General features: G+C 47.5%; 1 protein-coding gene and 1 non-coding gene across 2 annotated transcripts in view; one reads left to right on the forward strand and one right to left on the reverse strand.

The window, feature by feature from the left end:
* Positions 1-14,903, reverse strand: part of LOC131107633 (1-phosphatidylinositol 4,5-bisphosphate phosphodiesterase beta-1) — a 90,336-nt gene extending 75,433 nt beyond the window's left edge. Inside the window, exon 1 of the mRNA XM_058057844.1 lies at positions 14,750-14,903. The gene's annotated coding sequence lies outside the window, so the exon portion shown is untranslated. The remainder of the gene's footprint in view (positions 1-14,749) is intronic.
* On the forward strand, positions 11,272-11,344 carry trnaa-agc (transfer RNA alanine (anticodon AGC)). Its single transcript has one exon. It is a non-coding gene; the product is annotated as a tRNA-Ala (tRNA).
* Positions 14,904-18,586: the final 3,683 nt, after the last annotated feature.

Here is an 18,586-nt window from a genome sequence, read left to right on the forward strand (position 1 = left end):
CCAGACTTTTGCTTTCCTTTCAGTTTGATAAATGTCACCAGTGATTGATGGGGGAAAATAAGCTTTGGTTAGAGTCTGTTTTGGTTTGAGTTGGACCTTCTGGAAGAGATTGAGGACGTTAACCAGGGCACCATTGCGATTGGTTGTGGCACCAGGCCGGGTTTCCGTGAGTTAGGCGTGTCTTCCGACCCACCAGAATGTGTTTAGGGTTGCTGGGGCAGCAGAACAGAAATGTAGCATGGTTGGAGAGGCTGCAACTTTCTCATGCACTCTGAATCATGATGAAAGTCACTCTAGTGTATAGCACCAGTGCACTCAAAAAACCAGGGCTTCAGACCAGGGCAAGAATGATGTGTCATTTCTGACAGCCTGCCTTTCAAATGAATGGCAATATGGCGGCACAAAGGCTAGCAAATCAAATGTCTCATACCTTAAAGTGGTTGAAATGAGGCAGGCTAGTCGTGCTGAAATGCGGAGTCTGATGTACAAAGCTCGCGGGGAGACTGGAGGTCTGTCTGTGTGCTCCACAGCTTGCATTGGCCCCTGCATGAACCCAAACGAGGAGGCCTGCACACGCTGCACACGCGCCCCCTCGTGTGGATGACTGCCGCACTGCAAGTGTTCCAAAGGTTGGTTTGCTTCTTTACTACCAGTTTTTTTCTGAATTTATGGATTTTTTTGTGAAATTATCGGGTATTAACCCATTATTACAGTTTTAGAGTGAAATATGGGGGGTGAAAAACGACAAAAATGAACTTTTGATGACGTGTGTTTAAAAAAGCAAGCGATAGCGAGTGACATTATTATAACGCCGGCAGTAGTAGTACTATTGCAAATGACGGGCGCCCTCGTGTGGCTCTGTTGAGCAATTACAAGATGTGGGACGGTCGGTGCGTTTCCAACAGAAGTAAAAAAAAAAATACCCTGGAGACAATCAAGTCATTACGTGTCATTACATGAATTGGAGCAGCAGAGGGCGCTGTGGCACAACAATAAAAAATACCCCGCGGTGAGTCTTGCTCTGTTTAGGATGCAAGGAGGATGCAACTCTGAAGGTTTAGCGAGGCACATCCGGGTAGGATTGGCAGGGCAGATGCCCGGAAGGGAGCCAAACGCGGAACACGTGACAGTCTGGACACGCCCCCAACCGGCATAATAGGACACAAACATACACAACTGGCATGGAAGGGAACATGGACAGTATGTATACACACAGTATGTATGTACACGAATGTACATATATACAGGTACATATGTACATGTATGTATTTGCAAGATCACACAGGCGTGTTACATGCAGTGTAAACATGTCTGAGTGTGTGTGTTAAACAGTCATTCCAGGAGAGTCCGGGAGAGAAAACAAACAAACCCCCAGGAAGAGAGGTGGCAAAGTGGTAGCGGCGCTGGGAATGGGAGGTGTCACTCAAGTTCAATAAGTGACCCTTCACCTCACTCCAACTTGGGTTACACTGCCGGGCTGAGAACCACGGTTCCCATAGTACACATGTACACACGCAGAGTCATGTACGTACGTGGTAGCAAAAACAAAACAAAGGTCGGTTGGTAATGTCAACAAGCGGCTAACGATTGGTGGATATCAAATAGCTGCAGAGATGACAGCCCCCCCCTCCGCCCTCCCCCTGTGTGTGATGTCAATAGCGAGGGACCACACAGAGGCCTTTTCACACGGCAGGAAGTGCAAGACATCAGTCACCAGCAGCTGGGCCGGTTTCACTCTGTCACAAAGACCTCATTACCTCAGACCTCAAAATAGACCCCCCCCCCAAAAAAAATACTGCCAACAAGTCACAAATACATGTAATGGCGTCTTTTTCTACTTGGTGCCGACAAGACCTGACCAAATTACACACTACTCACACGCTGGTTCCCCCTGGCCTTTAGGAAAGCGGGGGTTTTGTATCTAATACAATAGTCCAGTAAAAGTGGGTTAGCCTTAGAGATGCTTTACAAGTGCTGGGGTGTGTCGCTTTAATGCTAATGAGCTGTCCTCGACCACGCCCACTATTCCCCTCCAAGTGGTACTAAACGCTGCACTTCTCCAAGGGAAGATGCCATGGGAGCAACACCGGTATAGCTATGTGATGCTAAAGAGCTAACATGCTAGCTGAGAGATGACATGATCTAATGCACGGCTCCCACGTCTGTGGTTTGACGGACCTCTTTAAGATGTGTAGCGAAGCACCTGGAACGTCAAAGCAGGCGTTTGAGCCTCTCGTCTGTCAGACAAGTGAGGGAGAGGATAGATTTCGCTCACGTTTGGTGCCCATGAGCATGCTAATCCTGTCATTCATTCATGCATTCATTTTCTACCGCTTATCCTCAACTAGGGTCGCGGGTGTGCTGGAGCCTATCCCAGCCGTCTTTGGACTGGTGGCCAGCCAATCACAGGGCACATATAAACAAACAACCATTCACACTCACATTCATACCTATGGACAATTTGAAGTCGCCAATGAAGCTAGCATGTTTTTGGAATGGGGGAGGAAACCGGAGTACACAAATAAAACCCACCCATGCACCGAGGGTGGAATCGAACACGGGTCTCCTCTTTCACCGTGAGTCCACCGCTTGCCCGGTAAGGTCGGGTCTCCCAACCGCACTTGGCCCGCCTGCCACATGTTTGAGACCCCTGTTCTTGCCAGACACTCCCACAATCCATGATGCCGGATTGCACACACTGTAGGAACATCGCGGTCCAGGTTCTGCAGGCTGGGGCCGGAGGCCAGCAGAAGGGTTGCTGCAGATGACAAGCTTGCGGCCGCAGTCTAAAAAAGGTCCACATCCGTGCTGCGTTAGCATAAACACGCTCATGTCTGGGAGGCCCGGGGGGGGGCGAGGCCAGTGACTTGGAATCTGCTTTCCGATAGGACGGTGTGAGCAATAACGTGAAAGGATTTGGGCGTGACGGTGGTGCAACGGTAGATGGGGCTGCAGCTCTGTAAGTCTAAGTCCCTAGGATCCAGTATTCCTGGCTTGGTGAAACCAACGTGGACCTGGGAGTTGACCGACATATCGAGTGTCACGGTCTTGTCAGAAATGTGCATCATGACAGCACGCTCTCTGGGGCACGGCGGGGGCTAATCCAAACCATCCCCACGCAGCTGGAAGAGCGATGCGGCGCTCTGCTGAGGAAGAAGAGCTTCTCCTTGGAATGGTGGCTGACCGACCGGGCCGTTTGGTGGATGTTACAGATGTCGGAACAGGGATGGATCAGACCGGGCTCCACGTGTCAATCATCAGCTCACAAAGGGTCTATTGTCCGAGGTCGGCCTTGGCTTGCATCCAGAAAGGGCGTTAAAAAAAAGCAAAAGACCCTCCTGTCCGCTCTGATCGCAATCTGTAGCTAAATCCCTTCTCTCAATCCGTACACGCCGCAACAGCCCCGCCGCCAGCTAAGCCTCGGCCGCGCTAAGATGCTGATCTAGGGTCACTTTTCTGCTTTTCAGATGAGGATTAGGTGCAGGTAAGCTGGTCGGAGGCCCGCGCCTTGGGCCAGGTGCGGACTGAGGGATCAGGGGCGCTGAATCTGCCCCCCCCAAGCGCTGTCAGGTCGGCCTAAATCCTTTTAAAGAAAGAAAATGTTGATGTTTACATCCTCGCCGTGACCCTCTCTTGGCCTCTGCGCTCAGGCATTCCTGCCATAACTGCGACATCTCTCTGAGCTGCGGACAGCAGAGGATAGTGAAAACAACTTAATCACAGCCACAGGCCACCGGCGTGATAACAAAGCCACCCCACCCCACCATACCCAACCCCTCCCATGTGTATGCCCTAACGCACATGTGCAGGAAAGGCGCTCTTGTCACAGAATCAATGCAGGAACTCCGATGCTGTTACCAACCTTATCCTCACCAGGGTTGCGGGGGGTGCTGGAGCCTATCCCAGCTGTCTTTGTCTTGGGGTGAGAGGCGGGGTACACCCTGGAACTGGTGGCCATCCAATCACAGTGCACATATAGACAAACAACCATTCACACTCACATTCATACCCATGGACAATTTGGAGTCGCTAATTAACCTAGCATGTTTTTGGAATGTGGGAGGAAACCGGAGTACCCGGAGAAAACCCACGCATGCACGGGGAGAACATGCAAACTCCACACAGAGACGGCCGAGGGTGGGATTGAACCCTGGTCTCCTAGCTGTGAGGTCTAAGCGCTAACCACTCTACTACCGTGCAGCCCTCATTATTTCGCCTCCATGATATTGGTCTTATTTGCACACCATCATGGGGGCATCATGTGCTGTCCATATCGCTAAGGAAGTGCTGGGGTGATATGGGGATGCCGTACAGGACAGGACTAAAGAGGCCAGCATCAAGTCGTGTGCAAAAGTAAAATGTTTGATGCTCGCGGCGGTCAGGCTTTCATGAGCACGTTCCCGTTCCCGGCCAAAGACATTATGCAAGCATCTTCAGCCCTGCGTGTGCGTGTGTGTGTTTCAGGCGCTGCAATCTATATTTCATCAGTCGGGTCGGGTCTGAAGACCTCGGCCAAAGCTGTCAAGAGTTTGTCATCAATTCTCCGCGCCTTGTCATCAGTCTGTATCTGATCGCTGCGCGTTTCTGGCTGGAAGTTCTCCTCGCTCATGGCTTGCTGGAAACCAGTCAAGGCCTGGCAGGGGTCCAGAGGGTGGAGGTTGGGGGGCACCTCGAGAATTTTGGGAGTTTTTACTTCTATTTTAATGTGATGGATAGTAAATATTTACTGCTATCCCTGTCACCCTCGCCATTCACTGTCAGACGTTGCCACCAGAGTCAATGACATGGTTGGTGTTACCTCAGCCACCCCCCCGGATGCCCTTGCTGATGCTAACCTCCCACGCCCTCAACCATTTGGGACATTTTTAGGTTCTGACCCAAAAATGCCCACATGTCCAAACAGTCAATCTTCTGCATTTTTCAGGTTCTGACCTGTCGTGAAATGAGTCCCAGGGCTTGGGGCACAGGTGCCGTGTGCCCCAAGCCCTGGCCCTGCAGTGCCTATCAGCCAGGGAGCAGAAGAAGAAGAGGAGAACCTCAGCAGAGCACCAGAAGGGAAGAATCCCAGCCCTTGAAAGGGGTGGCCGATGCTCCTCGTGCACCATGGCGCTCTGAGGGCTGTGGACAAGCGCGTCACTTCTCACGACGGTCCATCGCTCGACCCTCTGGGAAACATCGCTGCCGGCATTCCCGCTTGACTACTAAAGTGTTACAAAGATGCTCAGGATGGGGCAACACGGCAAAGCGTCCATCCCCAGCCTCCACAGGGCTATTTAAAGGTACGGTAGGATGTATTTTCCACCACACAGCGAGGCACCCACCCTTCCGCCTGGCTCCATATTGGAACCAGATGCTGCTGGATGCGAGGCCTGGCTAATTTGAGTGGACGGGGCAGATGGAAGCATACCACCCCCTGTTGGCTTTGGTGTCATGAAAAATGTATGCAGAGTTTGAGCTCATATTTGGAAAGTATGCACATAAACCACCACAGCGTATCCCACCGGGCATCCTTCAACAGTACTGGATACGTACGCTGCCAGGGTGGACGCGTCATTCACTCTAACCTCTAGACATCTTTCTAAGCATACCAACAATCAAGAATCATGCCCATGATGATCATGATCATGATCAAAATTACAGGCACCCCTGGCTGTGCATGTGTGTATACCGAATAGCTATCGTGGCACCCCTGTGTGTGCATGTGTGTATACCTAATAGCTATCATGGCACCCCTGGCTGTACATGTGTGTATACCTAATAGCTATCGTGGCACCCCTATGTGTATACCTAATAGCTATCGTGGCACCCCGTGTGTATACCTAATAGCTATCATGGCACCCCTGGGTGTGCATGTGTGTATACCTAATAGCTATCGGGGCACCCCTGGCTGTGCACGTGTGTATACCTAATAGCTATCGTGGCACCCCTGGCTGTGCACATGTGTATACCTAATAGCTATCATGGCACCCCTGGCTGTACATGTGTGTATACCTAATAGCTATCGTGGCACCCCTGGCTGTGCACGTGTGTATACCTAATAGCTATCATGGCACCCCATGTGTATACCTAATAGCTATCATGGCACCCCTGGGTGTGCATGTGTGTATACCTCATAGCTATTGTGGCACCCCTATGTGTATACCTAATACATAGTTATCGTGGCACCCCTGGCTGTACATGTGTGTATACCTAATAGCTATCATGGCACCCCTGGGTGTGCATGTGTGTATACCTAATAGCTATCGTGGCACCCCCGGCTGTACATGTGTGTATACCTAATAGCTATTGTGACACCCCTGGCTGTGCACGTGTGTATACCTAATAGCTATCATGGCACCCCTGGCTGTACAGGTGTGTATACCTAATAGCTATCGTGGCACCCCTGGGTATGCATGTGTGTATACCTAATAGCTATCGTGGCACCCCTGTGTGTACACGTGTGTATACCTAATATGTACCTATCGTGGCACCCCTGGCTGTGCAATATTGTGTGTAATGTTGTGTCCAATGAGTGCAAAGGCAACGTGCATCAGTGTAAGTCCACCCCCCCCCCCCCCACCCGAGGGAGCATCTGGTGAATGTACACTATCTGTGAAGGCAAAACTTGGCCGATCGGCCAAGAAATGTCCTCTTTGATAGCGTTTGTTTGTTTAGCTGGACTCGCCTGACCCGCGCTGACACCCCCCCCTCCAGCTCAGCGGTCCGCAAGCCAAGCCAGCCCCTACGCCGGCAAAATGAAATGTACTAATGTGTGATTAATAGTCAGAAAAGTGTTGCAATTGGAGGATTGTCTTATGTCATCAACAAAGATATTCAACTATTTACTGTCTGAAGTACTACTACTGTCTAAGTACAATATGACGAGTAAATAGTCAACATGATCTATTTAAAGGTCGAGTAGTCTTCAGAGTTGGTATAAGGAGAAAAGGCGACCTCCACCTTGTTAGCCAGCGACGGCCACAAAGTGCCTGAGCGACTGTCACACCGACGACTAAACCACTGGCTCATTTTATTAAGTTGGGACTTCCTTCTTTCCCTTCCTTACATGGGGAGTTCAGAGGTCAAGAGGATCTGTCAGCAGTGACAGAGGGGATTATGGCTGTAGGCATTCCATTGGCAGTCATTACTAGCCTCAGTCAGCACCCCCCCCACCCCGCCATCCTCTGTCTTCTCTCTCTTGTCCTCCGACACACTAAGAAGCAATTAGTGTCCCATTAGACGCATCCAGGGAATGATTCCTATCCTCGCTGGAGCTGCTGCTGCGACTCTAACAGATGTGCTGTTTGATGTGGCTCGCGTGCCGGTCTGATCGCCGCCTTTCTAAGTGTACAGTGTACGGCGTGTGACAGACTGCGTCTAACTCCACCAGATCACACATCATCATCAAATATGGCATAATCAACGGTACGTTCAAAACCACACATTTCCGTGAAACATCCATTGAAATGTCAAAGCTCTATGCTGACCAATCAGCAAATAGTAGTCATGTCAAAATGTTGTGTTGCTGCTGGATGTTCACAGTCTCCAAGTCATCCTGGAAGTTTCTTTTCTTTTTCACAAGAGGAAACCTTAAGTCAAACTCTGTCATTTTTACAAACACAAACGATCAGTGCTCTCCACGTCCATTTTGAAGGGGGGTGGAGCGTGGAACCCACTTTGTTCCCGTCTGGATGCAACTATTTACTAATCTGGCACAACGCGGACGCTGATATTGTTTTCAAGCCGCCAAACGTTAAGACATTAAAATGTCAAAACGTCAAAACGTCGTGTTGCTGCTGGATGTTCACAGTGTCCCATTCATCCTGGAAGTTTGGAAGTTTCTTTTTCTTTTCTTTTCTCACAAGAGGAAGCCTTAAGTCAAACTCTATCTGTCAATTTTGTAAACACAAACGATTAGTGCTCTCCACGCCCGTTTTGAAGGGGGGTGAAGCGTGGGACCCACTTATCTCCGTTCCCGTCTGGATGCAACTATTTACTAATCTGGCCAACACAGATGCTGATATTGTTTTCAAGCCGCCAAATGTTAAAACGTCAAAACGTCGTGTTGCTGCTGGATGTTCACAGTCATCCCAGTCAAACAAGTCACTTTTGAAAGAGGGTGAAGCGTGGAACCCACTTATCTCTATTCCCGTCTGGATGCAACTATTTACTAATCTGGCACAACGCGGACGCTGATGTTGTGCCCCCCGCCCCCCGGCCCCCCACCCCTCAGGAACATTGCTGGCCGCATCCCTGCCTCCTTACTATACGCGAGCCAAACACACCACAACAAACAAAGCACCAGAGCAAGGTTTGGACCCCTGCGTTGGAATATCATCCCAGTAGGATTCCTCACATTCCAGCTCATGTTGGAGCTGGAGTCTGGTCGGAGGCCCGAGCCGGGCCCTGCTGGGCTCAGCACATCCACCCATACCGCCCGTCCTCCCCGCCTCGGAAACAAGACAGCTTTTCTCTCCATTGCGGTTTGGGTTTCCTGAGAACAGAACCCAGGTACCCGTTCGTTTCCCCTCCCCGCGTGCTAGGAAAAGCACGGATGAATACATTCCCCCCCCCCCCTCCGGCTGCAGCTGGAACGGAGAGTGGGAGTTTACATGACGGCAGAGCGAGGGCTGGCGCTCCTGACAGTAATGCAAGGGACATTTGTTTACCTAACCTTCTGGGTCACGCTGCAGTTTAGCGGGGAATGAATGACTTCATTTTGGGGGTTTAAATTAAAGGGTTCCTCGTCTCTTGAACTTAAAACAGATTTGCGACGGCTTCGGAACGAACAATGTGCTCCCTCAGTGCTCGGGCCGCGACTATAAAACAAGAAAGAGACAAAAGAATGACAGCGGTCGGCGCTAATGAAGCCCGACTTAACTCGTGTTTGTCTTTTACTACGTTTGATCTCGCTAATGCTTCACACACACGTCGTTAAGAACAATCTTTCATTGGCCCTGACATGGTGTCAGTTACTCCGGGAGTTATTGGGCCACGCCATATTTGAGGGAAATTGCTACCTTATGCGCCTTTTTAAAAAAAAAAAAAAAAAAAAAGCCATGGCTTTTGAATGGAACCCTTTTAAAAAGGGGGTTAGTGTTTCATTTAGAGGTCGTGGTCATTTTGGCAACGTGATTCTTACCACCGGGGAGCCTTGGAACCTTTGACGCTCACACATGGCATCAAGGCCTGCTGTGGTGTGACGGAGATGCCTGGACACCATGAAGCACACAAATTAGAGCCTATCTCCGTACGACTTATGGTCGCGCGACTCGAGACTTTCATGCCGCTCGCTGGTCCACCAGGGAGGGAGAATTGATTAAAGGCCATTCCTTTTTAGAGCTATTATTTCCCAATAAGCATACACGGGGTGGGGTAGGGGTGGGGGGGGGGGGGGGGGGGGGGGGTAGATTGACATCAGTCGTCTGATCCGTTGTTCTCTTCTTCTTCTTATTGGTGCTTTAGTTTGAGCCCCGCAAAAAGAGCTCACCCCATTTTCCCGTCAGTCATCGGGTTGTAATACCAAGGGGGGGCTCGGAGAGGTAACTTAAGACCGCTCGGGGACGAGCTGACAAATAAGGCATGCCACAAAGAAGCAGCTTTCCACTGTGGCAGAGACTGCCCACCAGGGGGGCAGCTTCCCCGGCCGCTGACCCGCCACACGATTCGGAAGAGGCTTCTTCTTGATCCGAGGGAAGGAAATGGAAGATCCTTGATAAGCACCACAAAATCCAACCTGATCTTGCGAGACTGGACTCAAACACGGGCATCTGAACTTGGACTTATGTTTAAATTCTCTTCAAAGGGAACACATAGCTGGTATCAAACACATTCAGAACCAGAAGCGGGTCGCGGGGGTGCTGGAGCCTATCCCAGCTGACTTCGGGCGAGAGGCGGGGTACACCCTGGTACTGGTCGCCAGCCAATCACAGGGCACATATAGACAAACAACCATTCACACTCACATTCATACCTATGGACAATTTGGAGTCACCAATTAACCTAGCATGTTTTTGGAATGTGGGAGGAAACCGGAGTACCCGGAGAAAACCCACACAGAGATGGCCGAGGGTGGAATTGAACCCTAGCTGTGAGGTCTGCGCGCTAACCACTCGACCGCCCGAACCAGAAGCTAAACGTGCCAAATAAAATGGAAAAGCAGGAAGAAGAAGATCAGGAATCCTGAGGATCCTTTGATTGAGTGTCAGTAGTTCTCCTTGAGGCTCTAATCAGAGCCCACCATCTTCCCTTCAACTTCAGACATTCCGGTAAACACCTGCTTGTATCTGCTTGTGCATCTGCGTCGGAAAGATACCGCCCCGTTATATGTGCAGACAAGGCCGCTCGCTAGCCGCGGACAGTCGTTTCTTCTGCAGTCATGCATGCCATCTCTTAAAGAGATGAAAAGCTGTGAAAAGGAAGTCAGTTGGAGAAGGGGAAACCCGGCAGTGAAGACCGAAGAAGAAGAAGAAGAAGAGGCCTTCAAGTGGAGAAGTGTGTGGTTTTGGCAAACAAAAGTTACATTGATCTAGGTGGTCCCAGACGCCCTATCCAAACAAAGGTGTCAGATGAGATTGGCTTAAAAACAAAGCCCAGGTATGCTCCTATCTCTGCACTTTAATGATTAATCTGATCAAGGACACTTTTCATGTGTCGACGCCACCGCTGGAGGAAGTCTTTTGACTTGACGTGGCGACAAGTAAGAACAAGAAAGTGTTGTGTCTCACGGCGAATCGAGGACTTTGAATTGGCACCGCAAGACCAAAGCACAGCAGACGCTGAGACTTGAAGGGGGATAACCTGGGAGTTAGGATCTGGATCCAGGTCGGGTCGGCTTCATACCACACATACCCAAAGCTAAGAACCCCGACTAGAAATGAACTCACTTCTTCAAAAACGAGCAAGTTTCCTGACAAACTACATGTGACGGTCACCGTGACTTGATTTGATGGACGATAACGGTCCTGAAAACGATTGATTTTCATGAATGTATTAATAATAATATACTGTATGGCATAGTCATGCATGTACAACTTTCACTTAAAAGTATTTAACACTGGAATACCAAGACCTTAAATAAAACACCACAATCAATCTTTGGGCAAGAGGCGGGGTACACCCTGGACTGGTGGCCAGCCAATCACAGGGCACATATAGACAAACAACCATTCACACTCACATTCATACCTATGGACAATTTGGAGTCACCAATTAACCTAGCATGTTTTTGGATGTGGGATGTGGGAAGAAACCGGAGTACCCGGAGAAAACCCACGCATTCATGGGGAGAACGGGGGATTAGCTCAAATGGTAGAGCGCTCGCTTAGCATGCGAGAGGTAGCGGGATCGATGCCCGCATCCTCCAACGTTTTCTCCAATTTCGTTGTACATCTTGTATAATGACAATAAAGGCCATTCCATTCCATTCCAACATGCAAACTCCACACAGAGATGGCCGAGGGTGGAATTGAACTCGGGTCTCCTAGCTGGTATGACATCATGATTCCTTTATATCGCTTTACTGATAGCAGCCCTATGGCGAGCGCTGAAGCTGAAGAAAATAGGGCCTAGGGACTGGTGGCCAGCCAATCACAGGGCACATATAGACAAACAACCATTCACACTCACATTCATACCTATGGACAATTTGGAGTCACCAATTAACCTAGCATGTTTTTGGAATGTGGGAGGAAACCGGAGTACCCGGAGAAAATCCACACATGCACGGGGAGAACATGCAAACTCCACACAGAGACAGCCGAAGGTGAAATTGAACCCTCGTCTCCTAGCTGTGAGGTCTGCGCGCTAACCACTCAACCGCCGTGCAGCCCCTAAAAATAACCTAAAAATGCCATCCAATACTTCTCTATGTTAAAAAGCCATAGCATTTCAGTATGTGGAATCAAACTATGGAATGGATTGAGTAAGGAAGTCAAACAATGCACAACGATGAGCCAATTCAAGAAACAATACAAGCAGTTGATGTTTGCTAAATACAAGGATGAATATGCTAGGTGCTATATATATCACTATATTGACACTTACTATGGTACCCATTATGTCATTGGATGCTCATATCACCTCATGACTATGTATTGGGAATTGGTTATTTTTAGCCTTATGCATTATTTTAGCTGTTTACATGAAAAAAGAAAAAACAAAAAAAAAACAACAAAAAAACCTTAAAATTATATTAGGAAAGCAGGAAGTGAACAAATGTAATAGTTACTGATTGTAAAAGTACCAGATGGAGGGGTAGGATTTAATAAGCTTTGCTTCTTCCTACTCCTTTCGGACATGTGGAACTGGGAACTGATTATGTGATGCATTCAATTGTAATCTGAAGTAATGTTCAAATGAAATAAAACCATTACCATTATCCAGAATGGTCATTCTTACATGGCTATGACCTCTAATCCTTGTATTCTGATAAAGTATCTATCTGGTCTGTGTGTGTTGACCCTTGCTAGTACGCCCGTGAAAACTCTAGTTCCTCCTCACAACGCCGACTTGCAGTACTCTGTGTGTACACTTGCTGGCGCCAACAAACCCGCACTGATGATTGATTACTGTGACGGGCCGACATATGAATGTCATTGTTCAGTGTACGGAATAGTCCGTGAATAAAAAAAAATGCCTCAGTCCTGACGAGACGGCATCGACAGCCTCTTCCCCAAACGTAGCGTTCTGTGTTAACACGGTGTGTCAAAAGTCCCAGAAAGTCGCAAACCGCAGACGTGCGCTGGAACGGGCGAAACAGAGCCGGCTTTTGTGCCTCGGGTTCTGGGAGGCCGCTCGCGCTTGTCTTGTACATGCCAAATTAATTAGGAGGAAATACTAAAACACTCGCATGGAAAACTACCTTCCACCATATGTTGCGCATATGAGGATCAATTTGGTAGAGCCGCGCGGCCAAATGACTACATAACACGCCGGGGCTGTTTGATGAAAGCCAATCTGCCACTCAAGGCACATGAAAAGAAGGCCGGGTCTACGCTACTGTTTGTTCCCCTTTATGGAGTCTTAGGTAATATGATGACTTAACCAGGTTAGCAAAATAGAATCTTTCATTCTGGGTTAGAATTGGACATGGCGACAAGAGGCCCAGTGTTCCTCTGCGAGACCAACAACTGCTCTTTTTTGCTGCACAAATCCAACGGTCCCATAATCCATCACAGAGCTGAACTGACATCACGTACACATGGTCTGCGTCCAATGACAACCTGCGACCTCCACCAAAGACGATGTGCTGTGGGGCTCAGCCGCCGGAGAACCATGTTTTAGAACCACAGGGTTTAAGAAACATGTCCATCGCCAACCTCACTTTCAACATGGAACCCATTATGTCATTGGATGGTCATAAACAACCTTAAACTGTATTATGGAAAGCAGGAAGTGAACAAATGTAACAGTTAGTGATTGAAAAAGTACCAGATGGAGGGGTAGGATTTAATAAGCTTTGCTTCTTCCTACTCCTTTCGGACATGTGGAACTGTGAACTGATTATGTGATGCATTCAATTGTAATCTGATGTAATGTTCAAATGAAATAAAACCATTACCATTACCATTACCAGAAAGTGAGCAATGAAACAAATGGCGTTACCTGTGTTACAGCATGGTTATTATGCAGACAATTTTTTAAATTAAATTAAATTAAAATAAATAAAATTAATAAAGAAAAATAAAAAACAAATAAAAATAAAAACTTAAACTATATTAAAAAGTAATATATATAATAATATATAATACAAAATAAAAACATAAACTCACTTTCGACATGGAACCCATTATGTCATTGGATGGTCATAAACAACCTTAAACTGTATTATGGAAAGCAGGAAGTGAACAAATGTAACAGTTAGTGATTGAAAAAGTACCAGATGGAGGGGTAGGATTTAATAAGCTTTGCTTCTTCCTACTCCTTTCGGACATGTGGAACTGGGAACTGATTATGTGATGCATTCAATTGTAATCTGATGTAATGTTCAAATGAAATAAAACCATTACCATTACCATTACCAGAAAGTGAGCAATGATACAAATGGCGTTACCTGTGTTGCAGCATGGTTATTATGCAGACAAAAAATAAAAAATTAAATTAAATAAAATTAAAATAAATAAAAAATTATTAAAGAAAAATTAAAAACAAATACAAATAATAAAAATAAAAACTTAAACTATATTAGAAAGTAATACATATAATAATATATAATACAGGAGGCAGGAAGTGAACAAATGATTGTAAAAGTACCAGATGGAAGGGTAGGATTTAATAAGCTTTGCTTCTTCCTACTCCTTTTGGACATGTGGAACTGTGAACTGATTATGTGATGCATTCAATTGTAATCTGATGCATGTTCAAATGAAATAAAACCATTACCATTACATTCATCCATTCCTAAAATGTCAGAGAAAAACTGAATCAAGTGTTCTCGTAAGAAAGAAAGAACCTGAATTTAAAGACTCAGCTGGGGTGGGTTCCTGACCTCAGGCAGGACACTGAAGATAAGCAATGGATGCTTCGTCCAACCTGACAAGGACCATGGGCAACAAAGTTCTAGCTCAAAGAGAAACACATGAAGATCCTCCAGCGGCCTAGCCGGTTGATAATCCCACAGATAATCTGCGAATGGTCAGATGAAAGCTCCGTCTTGAGATGCGTGAAATTTGATGTTTGGTTTCTGATATACTGATATCACTCTTAAGTTAAGTTAAACTTAAGAACATGTGAGGTGCAAGGAGAGGAACATGAGGGGAATGCCTTTTACCTCGGTGGTGTGGTCTCACTCAACCTCTTCCCTATTTCCTCCGTGTGAGATTGAGCAGGCAAGGAGGTGACGGAGAGTGGAGTCAAATACAGCAGCTCTCCCCCTTGGCTCGGCTTCTGTTGCCGTACGTCCATCCCAGTCCATTTGGGATCTGTTTATGGTGTCACAGATACAAACGACACGTCACCGCAGTGTGCAAGTAACATTATTAGATGTCGGTACGCACAATGGAAGTCCAGGCTGTATCTACCTTGATTGTACATGAGCGTTAGCATAGCAGAGGAGGCGGATAAACAGAGGAAAGCGCCAATTAAAGGACATTCCAGACCAGGCCGTGTGGAAGACGGGTTACTGTATACACAACAGTTAGTTCACTCACATAAATATTTACACAAATTGAGACAAACGTTGGCGGGAAATATGCTAGGGCGGGGGGCGGGGGGTTGGGGGGCACGTCTAAACGTATCACTGCAGTTTAAAGTTTTTGTCCAAAGTCAATGAATGGAATGGAATGGAATGGCCTTTATTGTCATTATAACAAAATTGGAGAGCTTCTCTTTTCAGTGCAGTAGTCAAGTTTAAAAAACAACAAAAATATATATATATATAAAGTAGAGTAAAAAAAAAAAGACAATTTAACAAGATATATACAAGATATACAAAATATACACATAGTAGAAGTGCCCGGTGCGGGATCGTGAAGCGCTAAATCACACGCGTGTACTCAAACGTCGCACAATGCGAACATGCTTTCTCCGCTGACATTTACAGCAAACACTAACACGGATATCGAGTATCCCAAGCGCTGGGGCGGAGATATGAATAGTTGCATCAGTCTGGCCCCCTTGGCTGGAAGTTAAAGATACATACGGCGTGCCCGGGGAGTGGATGTCAGTTAAATGTTTATACAGCTGCTCCCGAGATTATTATTATCATGAAACCGCGCTGCTATAATGTCATTCTGTGGATGCCAGAGCACAATCAGGTCCTCCCTATAGCCGACATGCTGCTGCTGCTGCTGCTGCACGGAGGAGCACGGCCGTAATGCAATGTGACAAGCAAATGGCCTCCTTCTGGACTAGCTCTGGCCATGCCAAGGCCAGCTTTGCTTATAGCGGGAGCCGAGGTATTGCTCAAATCTCAGCAAAGCGCACTGATAACTTCCTGTTCACATAGCAAGGGTGCATGCTAGAAATAAGACCCCTTCGTGATCTTTTTACACCCTTCACCCAAAACAATCCCTGCGACGAGGCCCTATTTTCTACAGCTTCAGCACTCGCCATAGAAATACAGTGCTGCTATCAGTAGTGCGATATAAAGGAATCATGATGTCATACCAGCTAGGAGACCCGAGTTCAATTCCACCCTCGGCCATCTCTGTGTGGAGTTTGCATGTTGGAATGGAATGGAATGGTCTTTATTGTCATTATACAAGATGTACAACGAAATTGGAGAAAATGTTGGAGGATGCGGGCATCGATCCCGCTACCTCTCGCATGCTAAGGGAGCGCTCTACCATTTGAGCTAATCCCCCATTCTCCCCATGCATGCGTGGGTTTTCTCCGGGTACTCCGGTTTCTTCCCACATTCCAAAAACATGCTAGGTTAATTGGCCACTCCAAATTGTCCATAGTTATGAATGTGAGTGTGAATGGTTGTTTGTCTATATGTGCTCTGTGATTGGCTGGCGACCAGTCCAGGGTGTACCCCGCCTCTCGCTCCAAAGACAGCTGGGATAGGCTCCAGCATGATGTCATACCGATCAACGCCACAATATAAAACATTTGGCTCAAAGGATTACTCGTAGAGTCCGCGTGAGCAAATCAAGCGCTCCTTTTTTCTCCTGCCTGAGACATTATTGTGTTTTTTGTCCAATCAGATTTCAGCTTCTTTGTGTTACCATACCGCTGCAATCTCCCTAGGGGCCTTCAGAATCACAAGTGCTGGCCCATGTCACTTTCACACCAGCACCCATCACCAATGGGGCTGATTCTTATCCAATCAGAAGTCAGATTACAAAAACGTCATCATTTTAGCATTTTAGCATCCGGTAAAAACTGGTGGCTAAGACAACCCAAGACTTCAATTGGTCAATTCTATTTTTTATTTGATTGATTGATGTGTTTTGATGTCTCAAATATTTTTTTTTTTAGCTTTCATTGACTAAAACTGGAGTGGCACGGTGGTCTAGTGGTTAGCGTGCAGACCTCACAGCTAGGAGACCAGGTTTTTCTCCGGGTACTCCGGTTTCCTCCCCCATTCCAAAAACATGCTAGGTTAATTAGCCACTCCAAATTGTCCATAGGTATGAATGTGAGTGTGAATGGTTGTTTGTCTATATGTGCCCTGTGATTGGCTGGCCACCAGTCCAGGTTGCCTCTCGCCCAAAGACAGCTGGGATAGGCTCCAGCGCCCCCTCAACCCTCGTGAGGAAAAGCGGTAGAAAATGAATGAATGAATGACTAAAACTGTCCCAGATAGAAACGACTAAAAGAAAAGACTTAAAAGATGGCATCAGGAGATGTAAACATCTGCTGGGCCGAAGTGGTAAAATGTCCATTTGGACGTGGAGGCCAGGCTTCTAATCATGCAGACGTGTAGTTGAGTGACGCATGGTGTGTTTATGAGTGGAGATGCGTTGATCCCTGTACTTATCCCTCTCTCCTCTCCAAAATGGAGGTGACTGGCTAGCTAAATGGAAGCGTGTCTTTACAGCAGTGATGAGGAACTCCATTGCTTTTATTGACTCCGAGTCTGTGTAGTATTCATTGGAGTCACAGTAGCACCCTCTAGAACCCTCTAGAACCCTCCAGCACCCTTAGGGACTAAGAGTCAAAGATCCACGGAGTGACGAGGCGCTCTTGTGATTTTATGTACACACTGCAAAACAGCACTAACAGATCTTGATATGGTTGTGCTTTGCTGTCTAATGCAAAAAAAAGATTGTCTATAAGACAGATGCTCTCTGGTGTTGATTTCCTACAGAGTGCTTTGGTGGTTTTCATAGGCGAGTGAAAAGTCGTGCAAAGGAGTAAAGGCTGAGGCGGGCCAGCAGGTGGAGAGCAGGTTTGAAGGCAGGAAGATGCTGACTGGTGTGGTGTGTGTGTGTGTGTGCCCCCCCACCCTCCCTACCCCCCTCCCCCTGGCGTGTATTTCTAATTACAGGCCGCACGCCCAGATTAAGAGTGTCACGAAAAGAAGCCGCAAACAAATAAACACTTTGGCAAATTACGCAGCGCGAGCAACATCAGTGTGCTTTTGTGGCCGTTTGAAGCCTCGGCCTGTGATCTGGTTTGGGGGGGTGGAGGGTGGGGGGTGGGGGGTATGATCTTGTTGCTGAAATGAGTGGGTAGAGAAGTGTGCCACATGTTCAGTTCCAGTAGTATTGACTTTGGCTTTTATGCTGGCTCTTAGTGTCTTAGTGCCACCCCCCCCAACCCCCCTAATTTATTTGGCTTAATCAGACCTGCAGGTGTGAGTTTTTTCTTCCGATACAGTGATGACCCCCCCAACATCACCAAATACTCCCTTCCTCCTTTGTGACTTGTCCTACGTTGTACATATAACCCCTCAGGTATGTGAGTGTGTGTTGACCAGTGCTGTAAATACACAAACTCAATGTCTGCAAGTGAAGAAGACGCTGCTCCAAATGAAAGAGGGGGGGGGGGGGGTCTGACTCCACCCCACAGCGGTGGAGCTCCAGAAAGTGTGTGGAGTGTAAAAGTCCATCTGGCTGAAGGCGGAGGAATGCAGGCCGTGCGTCTGGCCAAGTTGCTGTTAACAGCAGGTGAAAGGCTAATGCTCGGATCTGCCGTGTCATCTCGATGCTTCGCCCCC

This window comes from Doryrhamphus excisus, chromosome 19, assembly GCF_030265055.1.
Source record: "Doryrhamphus excisus isolate RoL2022-K1 chromosome 19, RoL_Dexc_1.0, whole genome shotgun sequence".
Lineage (NCBI taxonomy): Eukaryota > Metazoa > Chordata > Actinopteri > Syngnathiformes > Syngnathidae > Doryrhamphus > Doryrhamphus excisus.